Source organism: Podarcis bocagei, assembly GCF_964188305.1.
Source record: "Podarcis bocagei genome assembly, chromosome: 8".
NCBI classification, from domain to species: domain Eukaryota; kingdom Metazoa; phylum Chordata; class Lepidosauria; order Squamata; family Lacertidae; genus Podarcis; species Podarcis bocagei.
Window position 1 is genome coordinate 67,245,589 of NC_138133.1, and position 7,305 is coordinate 67,252,893.

Below are 7,305 nucleotides of genomic sequence, written 5' to 3' on the forward strand. Positions count from 1 at the left end.
TGTCATTTTGTTGTGAAATACCAAAATGGAAAGAAAAACTTGGGGAGGTATGAAATTTGGTTTGTTGTACATTACATCATAGCAGTGCTTTTTTCCCTTAAAAAATGTGTTTGGGGGTACTCTCATTTTCCTACTCATATTGAAATACTGCCCCTCAATGAGGCCAAACTTAGATTCACAAAATATTTAGGGGTATGCGTACCCCTGCATCCCCCCAGGAAAAAGCACTGCATCATAGTAAATTGGGTAATGTGCTCACTTCATTGATTTTTTAAAAAAACCAGGAGCCAGGAGCGAGCTCAGCTGTAAATTGGTGTGTGTTTTCCAAGAGAAAGTGAGAATGCAACTTGGTAGTATTTTCCACAGCGTTTGGGTTATCTTTTAGCTATTTACAAATAAACCACTCATTGGGTAATTGTGTGATAGGTGAAAAGATCTGGACATCAGATCAGTCACTTGGGTGCTAACCATTCCTTCAGTTGAACTTTCTGGGAAGACTTGTGTTCCTGTGTATGTGGGGTGTATGTGCTGGTAATGTGGGGTGGCCGCATTTGGTGGAGAGTAGGTTGGTTGAGGCCACCCCATAAGTATAATGGCTGAAGAGGTCTGAAGCCCATTTTTGCCCAGCTAAGACCATAGGCGCCGACTCCATGGGGCTTGAGGGGGCTCGAGCCCCCTCAAAAAATTTTTTTGGGGGGCTCAGCCCCCCCAATAATCTCGGGCGGGCGCCCTTCCAGCAGAGCGCCGCCGCCGTCCCCTGCCTACTCCTCACCTGCTCCTTCGCCAGCCAGCCAGCCGCGCGCCCTAATCGGAGAGCCCCGGCCGGAAATCCCGCGAGAACAGGGGAATCCCGACTGGCCACACCTCCCAGCCAGCCAATCGGCTGGCTGGGGGGGCGTGGCTTGCCCTATTTAGGGCCGGAGCCACTTCATTTGCATATTCATGAGCTTATTTATTATTCATGAGCTTTCCCGGGCCCCCCCCCAATATTTTTTCTAAGTCCGCGTCCCTGGCTAAGACCAGTGCTCTAGCTATAACCCCAACGGCACTTTACATTTTAAGCTGCATGAAACCAGCTTAAATAGTCATGGTTATCACCAAAGAACATTGGGAACTAACTAGTTAAGGGTGATGGGAGTTGTTAGGAGACCCCTGTTCCCCTCCCAGAACTGCAGTTCCCAGAGTGGTTTAAGAATTCATCTGCCAGGGAACTCTGGGATTTGTAGCTATGTAAGAGAAATCGGGGTCTCCCAACACCCTTTACAAACCACAGTTCCCAGGATCAGTGGCGTAGCGTAGGTTGTCAGCACCTGGGGCAAGGCAAGTAATTTGCGCCCCCTAACCCGTGGATTTGCGCCCCCTAACCCTAACCCCCAGATGTTGTGCCCGGTGCGGCCGGCCCCCCCTGCACCCCCCACGCTACGCCACTGCCCAGGATTCTTTGAGGGAAGCCATAGCAGTTTGAAGTGGTGTGGTATTTGCTTTAAATGTATAGGGCAGATGGGGCCTATGTCTCATTTGCTCTACTCTTTGATACGGGAATGTGATCCAGCCAAAATTTAGCACTTATTAACTCTTGCAGATTTAAGCACAAGTTTAAATCTTTCCCTTTGGAATCCACAAGTCTTTGAATTTCCTGTCTTAGGGTAAGAACGAGCCGAACACATGAAAGAGATGAGCCTTGCCATCTAGGACATGCTCAGACCTGATAGACGTAAACTTGGGTACTGTAAAGGAAAAAAACCAGTTTCCCCACAGAGGCTTTGAAGGAAAGGAAAGAGATTTGGGTTCATACTCAGTCACAGGTGTGTCTTAACTCTGTAGAAGCAGAGGAGGGCAGAGGACAGTTAAATTAGGATTGGGTGTGCTCTACTTCCACTCTTGGCAGAGGGCACCTGTCTTGTGCAACTGGAGTTCAGTCTGCTTTACTGGAAAGGTGTTAATCATCATGTTGGGAGGAAATACCTTTGCCGTGTGAGAAATCATTCCTATAACCCCTACTCAGCTGAAGGGAAAGAGTTATCAGATTAGCAATGATTATTTCATATTCGGTCCTCCATCTGAAACAGTGATGTTACTTGTCTGGATTTGCATTTTCCTTGGCTCACAGACGATGCACAAGATGCGCTATGGCCAACGTCTTATGGTAGGCAATGCAGACGTGACTCTTGTCTCTTTCTGCATAATAGAGGATGCTCAAATGTGTTCACTCTGGTTTAAAACTAAAATAAGGGAAAGAAGATAAACATATCCTTCAACAATGAAGGGGTTCCCCCCCAACACCCTTCCTCCTAAAAAATTATGTTTTTAAAACAGTGGTGCAAATATCTGGAGAACCCCTATTGGGAAAGAAAGCGATACTTTCCGTTTTGTGTTTTCTGTATCTAAAATCCAGCAATCTCCCCTCATGCCTGAATGAATGTTTTCATTTTTTCCTAGGCAAGCAAGCACTCGTTTACTGAAATACTCCTCTTACTCCAGACCTTTTGTGCAGCTTGAATTTGGACCCTCTTTGTGAAAAGCACTGGCATTGCTTCAGTTAGGATGATAAGAACCAAGGAAGTAACTGTAAGCATCAGACAGGCGAGGGTAAGGCTATCGATAGCTAACAGCCTCCGCGGCTCTTTTTCTACCTCCACTGTCAGAGGCAATGCTAGTGGTTGGGAATTGTTAAGTGCAGGGAGGACTATTACACTTGGATTCTGCTTGCGAGCTTCCCTGTTGCATCATACCACCGTGAGAAAAACATGTCAGACTCGATGGGCCTGTGGCCTGATTCAGCAGGACTCCTATGCAGCGGTGGAGCAAGCCGATCGAGTGACTTGGGCGGCCTGTGTGCCCTAGACCCAGGGGCAGGGCCAGCTGCCTGTGGGGCAGGGCCAGCTGGGGCAGGGCGCTCCGCAGGGCCTCTGAGGAGTCTGCCTGCCTCCTCCCCCTCAGCTGCTCTACAGCTGTGGGGGAGGCGGCGGGCAGACCATTTGGGGCAGAGCATAGCCTGCAGGCACCCAAGCCGTCACGTCACTCCCAGGAGAGACGTGTGGCTCGGGCACGCTGCAAGCCCCACAGTGAGTGCCGCCCAGCATTCTGTCTCCCCCCTCAGTGGTGACACACGGGGCTGCCCGCCCCTACTGTCCGCCCCTTCCTCTGCCCCTGCTCTTATGTGAGGGGATTTTGGCAGGGACCACTTGCCATGTTTGGAAGGTGAAAGCCAACTCTCTGAAAGACTGTTTCCCTGCAGACCCTTTCAGGTGTTCAGATAAACAGAAGGAACCCTCTTGGCAGTTCCACTGCCCTTGGAAGTTCAGGTGATGCCATTATGGGAGAGCTGTCTCCCCACAGAGATACCTCTGGCACCTTCGTTGTACAGTTTTTTATCAGGTGCTAAAGACACCTGATAGGTGTTTATCTTTCGGGCCTGCCCTGTTCTGACTGTTAACTATTTTTGTATTTTGTATTGTGGCCACCTACCAGCTCATAGTGAATTGTGTTAAGAACTCCAGTTAACAACAACAATAATCTATAATTATGCTTGCTAAAATGCCTTCTGTAACAATTAAGGCAAATGCATCCTGACAAGCTTTGTTTTTGGTTATTCTAGGTGCGATAGTCTAATAAATCTCACTAGTTTCCTAAATGGAATAAGAAACCCTGAGTCATCCAGCACCACCTTGTGTTAAAATGGGATGCCTTGCACCTGACTAAAATAATGTAAGAGTAGCAGAGATTTCTTCTATTTCTTCTTTATTATTAAGCGTGCTACAAACACGCGCACAAACTAAATCTGTCTTCCACTCCTGTAGTTCCGAGAGGTTTCTAGCACCATTGAAGGACTGTGCTGTCTTCTGGTCTGTTCATATGTCTCGTGCTGCGTACCAGGCACGGCTCCAGCTACTGATGGAAAATCCTGTTAGGGTTTTCCTTATTAAAGCCATATGCTTCTTTCTTCACTGTGCAGCTAAGTGGCTAGTATTAGGATCCCTTCCCCTTCCTTGCAGACTGTAATTTCCAGTTAATTGCAGTGTAGCATTTGCCTTCTTGTTTTCCCAAAGTTTCCATCTGAAAGTGAAGTGGTTAATAGAGTAGTAATTTGCATCAGACTTTGCTAAGATAAAAATGAGAACAGGGGCAGGACTGGTGCTGAGAATCATAGCCTTTCGAAGATAGGGATAGGGCAGCTTTCCCTGTGTGGATTTTAATACACATCTCAAGTTTCGTGGCTTTTATTTATTTAAAAACACCCACAATTACTGGAAACATCCTTTTGAAATGAAAATCCTTCCCAGAGCACAAAATGCAGGAATGAGTGCTGGCTTGTTGCACACTTGGTACCATTTAAGCTCATCCACTGGCCGCTCGTTATTTTTGCATTAGTATTATTTTACTGATTGCTCTTTTTAATAAACCATCGTTTAGCATTATATGCAAATCATGCCATGCTACAAGGCTGTGTTCATCTGTGTATAAATTCAGGGATATAGATAGGGAGCTCTGGTCTGTATTTACTATAAAAGAGAATTTTCCTAAGAGACAGAAGGCAACATGAAAGGGAGCAAATCATTTTGGAGATTGGAAGTCGGAATGTTCCATTCTATCCAGGGGGTGGTCACAAGCTGCTTCTTTCTGGCCCATTGAATTCAAAGTTGTTTTTCTTTGTGGGTCTGAAGCACTTTGAGACATTAGCCACATTCCTGAATGCCACGGAACCATAGCAATAAATTTTCAGTTATCTGCGTCAATGTTTAATGCGATTTGCAAACTGGGCTTGTTTTTGTTTTGTTTTGTTTTGCATTGCTGTAAGAATGACAAATTGGGGTCCCACTGTTTCCTAGCCGAAAACTGAGATGATGAGAGGAGGGTGGGTGGATTTGTTTTCTTGGTTTAACATCCTCAAGTATCTTGGGAGGATTTCTGGTTGACTTACAGCCACAGGACGAAAGGGTTCCTCCTGTTCTCAGCTGTTTCATTTTCAGATTTTCCTTGAAGAGGAAAATCTCAAAACAGCCCAGACTGCAAAAAATACTAGCACAAGCTGACATATGTTTCATTTCCCTGCAGTTAGCAAATATGAAAAAGGAAGTGTGTGCTACTTGCTTTGTATAGTTCCTCAGCAATCAATATAGTTTCTGCCTCCTTCTGGAAAAAATAAATGTGGTTGGGATTTCAAGCCAGGAGCAAGCCTAGAAGTTCTTGAATATGCTCTGCCACTTTCCAACTTGTTTGAGTTTCTACCATTCTGGAATTCTGCCTCCTGCAGCTTTTGTACATGGGCTTTGACTTGAGAGGCTCAGGATACAAGCGTACAAATGTTACCTTTTGCAACATTATAATATGATGCAGCACAATCTGTGCAGGTTATTTTATTTTATTTTTTACCTTAAAGCATTTTTAGTCACACTTCAGTAGTAATCATCCCCTCAGTTTCTTTTTGCTTTAGTTTTTTTAAAATAAAAAATATATGATGTCTCCCTCATCTCTCTGGCACTCTTCTCACTCACCAATTAGCTCTTGTGCTGCTCTTTGCAGTGTTGACTATATATATATATATGTGTGTGCGCGCGCGCTCATTTGCATTAGATTTAATTGACAGCATCTCCAGTTAAAAGATCTTGGGTACAAGAGGAATACCTGCTGAGCCTCTGACAGTCAGAGTAGACAGAGTAGGACCAAATGGTTCAGATTCACCTAAAGCAGCTTCATATGTTCAACACAACAGATTTCAAAAGCAAACTTTGCAAATTCAAGACGAGAGCTTTGAATTATAAAACGTTGCTGAATTTTAGTAAAGGTAAAGGGATCCCTGACCATTAATTAGGTCCAGTTGTGGCCGACTCTGGGGTTGCGGCGCTCATCTCGCTTTATTGGCTGAGGGAGCTGGCATACAGCTTCCGGGTCATGTGGCCAGCATGACTAAGCCACTTCTGGCGAACCAGAGCAGCACACAGAAATGCCATTTACCTTCCCGCTGGGAAGGTCTACTTGCACTTTGACGTGTTTTCGAACTGCTAGGTTGGCAGGAGCAGGGACCGAGCAACATGAGCTCACCCCGTCGCGGGGATTCGAAGCACCAACCTTCTGATCAGCAAGTCCTAGGCTCTGTGGTTTAACCCACAGCGCCACCCGCGTCCCACTGAATTTTAAATGTGTGCAAAAATTACATTCTGCTCTACTGTCATCATATTGTGGCTGCTGTACACCATTCAGTCTGAATCTCTAACCATGGCCCCAAAAGTCATTGTTTCCTATTTATGGAGACAAAATAGACCCACCAAAATTTCTGTGCTGCCTGTTACGCTTAATTTGGTTAGTATTCTTTTCTTGATCCAGCAAGGGATATCTGCACATATAGGGGAATGTGTTCAGGTCCGATGCATGTCATTATATTGGCTTAGTTTCTGTTGGATGATAATCTTGATAACAGACTGGAAAGAACATCCTCAACTCAGGGTTGGTGTTCATATATACCACAAAATACAACTGGATCAAGACCAGCTTGTTTAATGGAACTGTTGTGGCCAGATAGGAACCAGGCATCTCTCTGTTAATCTCTTCAACCATAAAATTACAGGGGAGGGCTGGAAAACAGCTGACATTTTGTAATGAAAGGTTAGCACTGGATCTCCTATATAAAGGACAGCTATGGGAGAGGTGGCATTTGCTTGCTGGGGACTGCCATAAATTAATCTTTGACATCCATGAGGGATTGAATCTCTTTTTTTTTATAATAGTTTTTTTATTTGCTTTTTTCCAGGGTAAAAAATACAACATCAGTAACACAACAAAAGTGGTTTTACAGAAAAGAAAAGAAAAGAAGTTATAAAGAAAAAGAAAAAATTCACTTTTTCAGATCAATTTTCATAATCAACCAGACTTCCCCACGTCCTCCATCCCCTGCTTTCTTTACAATGAAAAATAAACAGCAAATTAATACCTTATTTCAGTTGTTTCTGTGTTTTCATTTAGTTATATAGTCTATATTTTATACGTTTCAAAATCTTAAAACTTAGTTTCTATCATTTACCAATTTCAATACTGAAGCATGTTTTTCCAAAGCACTTAGCAAACTCTCAACATTCATATAACTTATAATGTTTTTGTAAATAGTCCTTAAATTTTTTCCAGTCTTCTTCCACTGCATCATCTCCCAGGTCTCGGATTCTGCCTGTCATTTCGCCTAATTCCATATAGTCGATCAGCTGCGAATGCCATTCTTCCAGCGTGGGTAGTTCCTGTGCTTTCCAGTATTTAGCTATAAGGATTCTTGCTGCTGTGGTTGCATATAGGAAGAAGGTTCTATCTTTTTTTAAC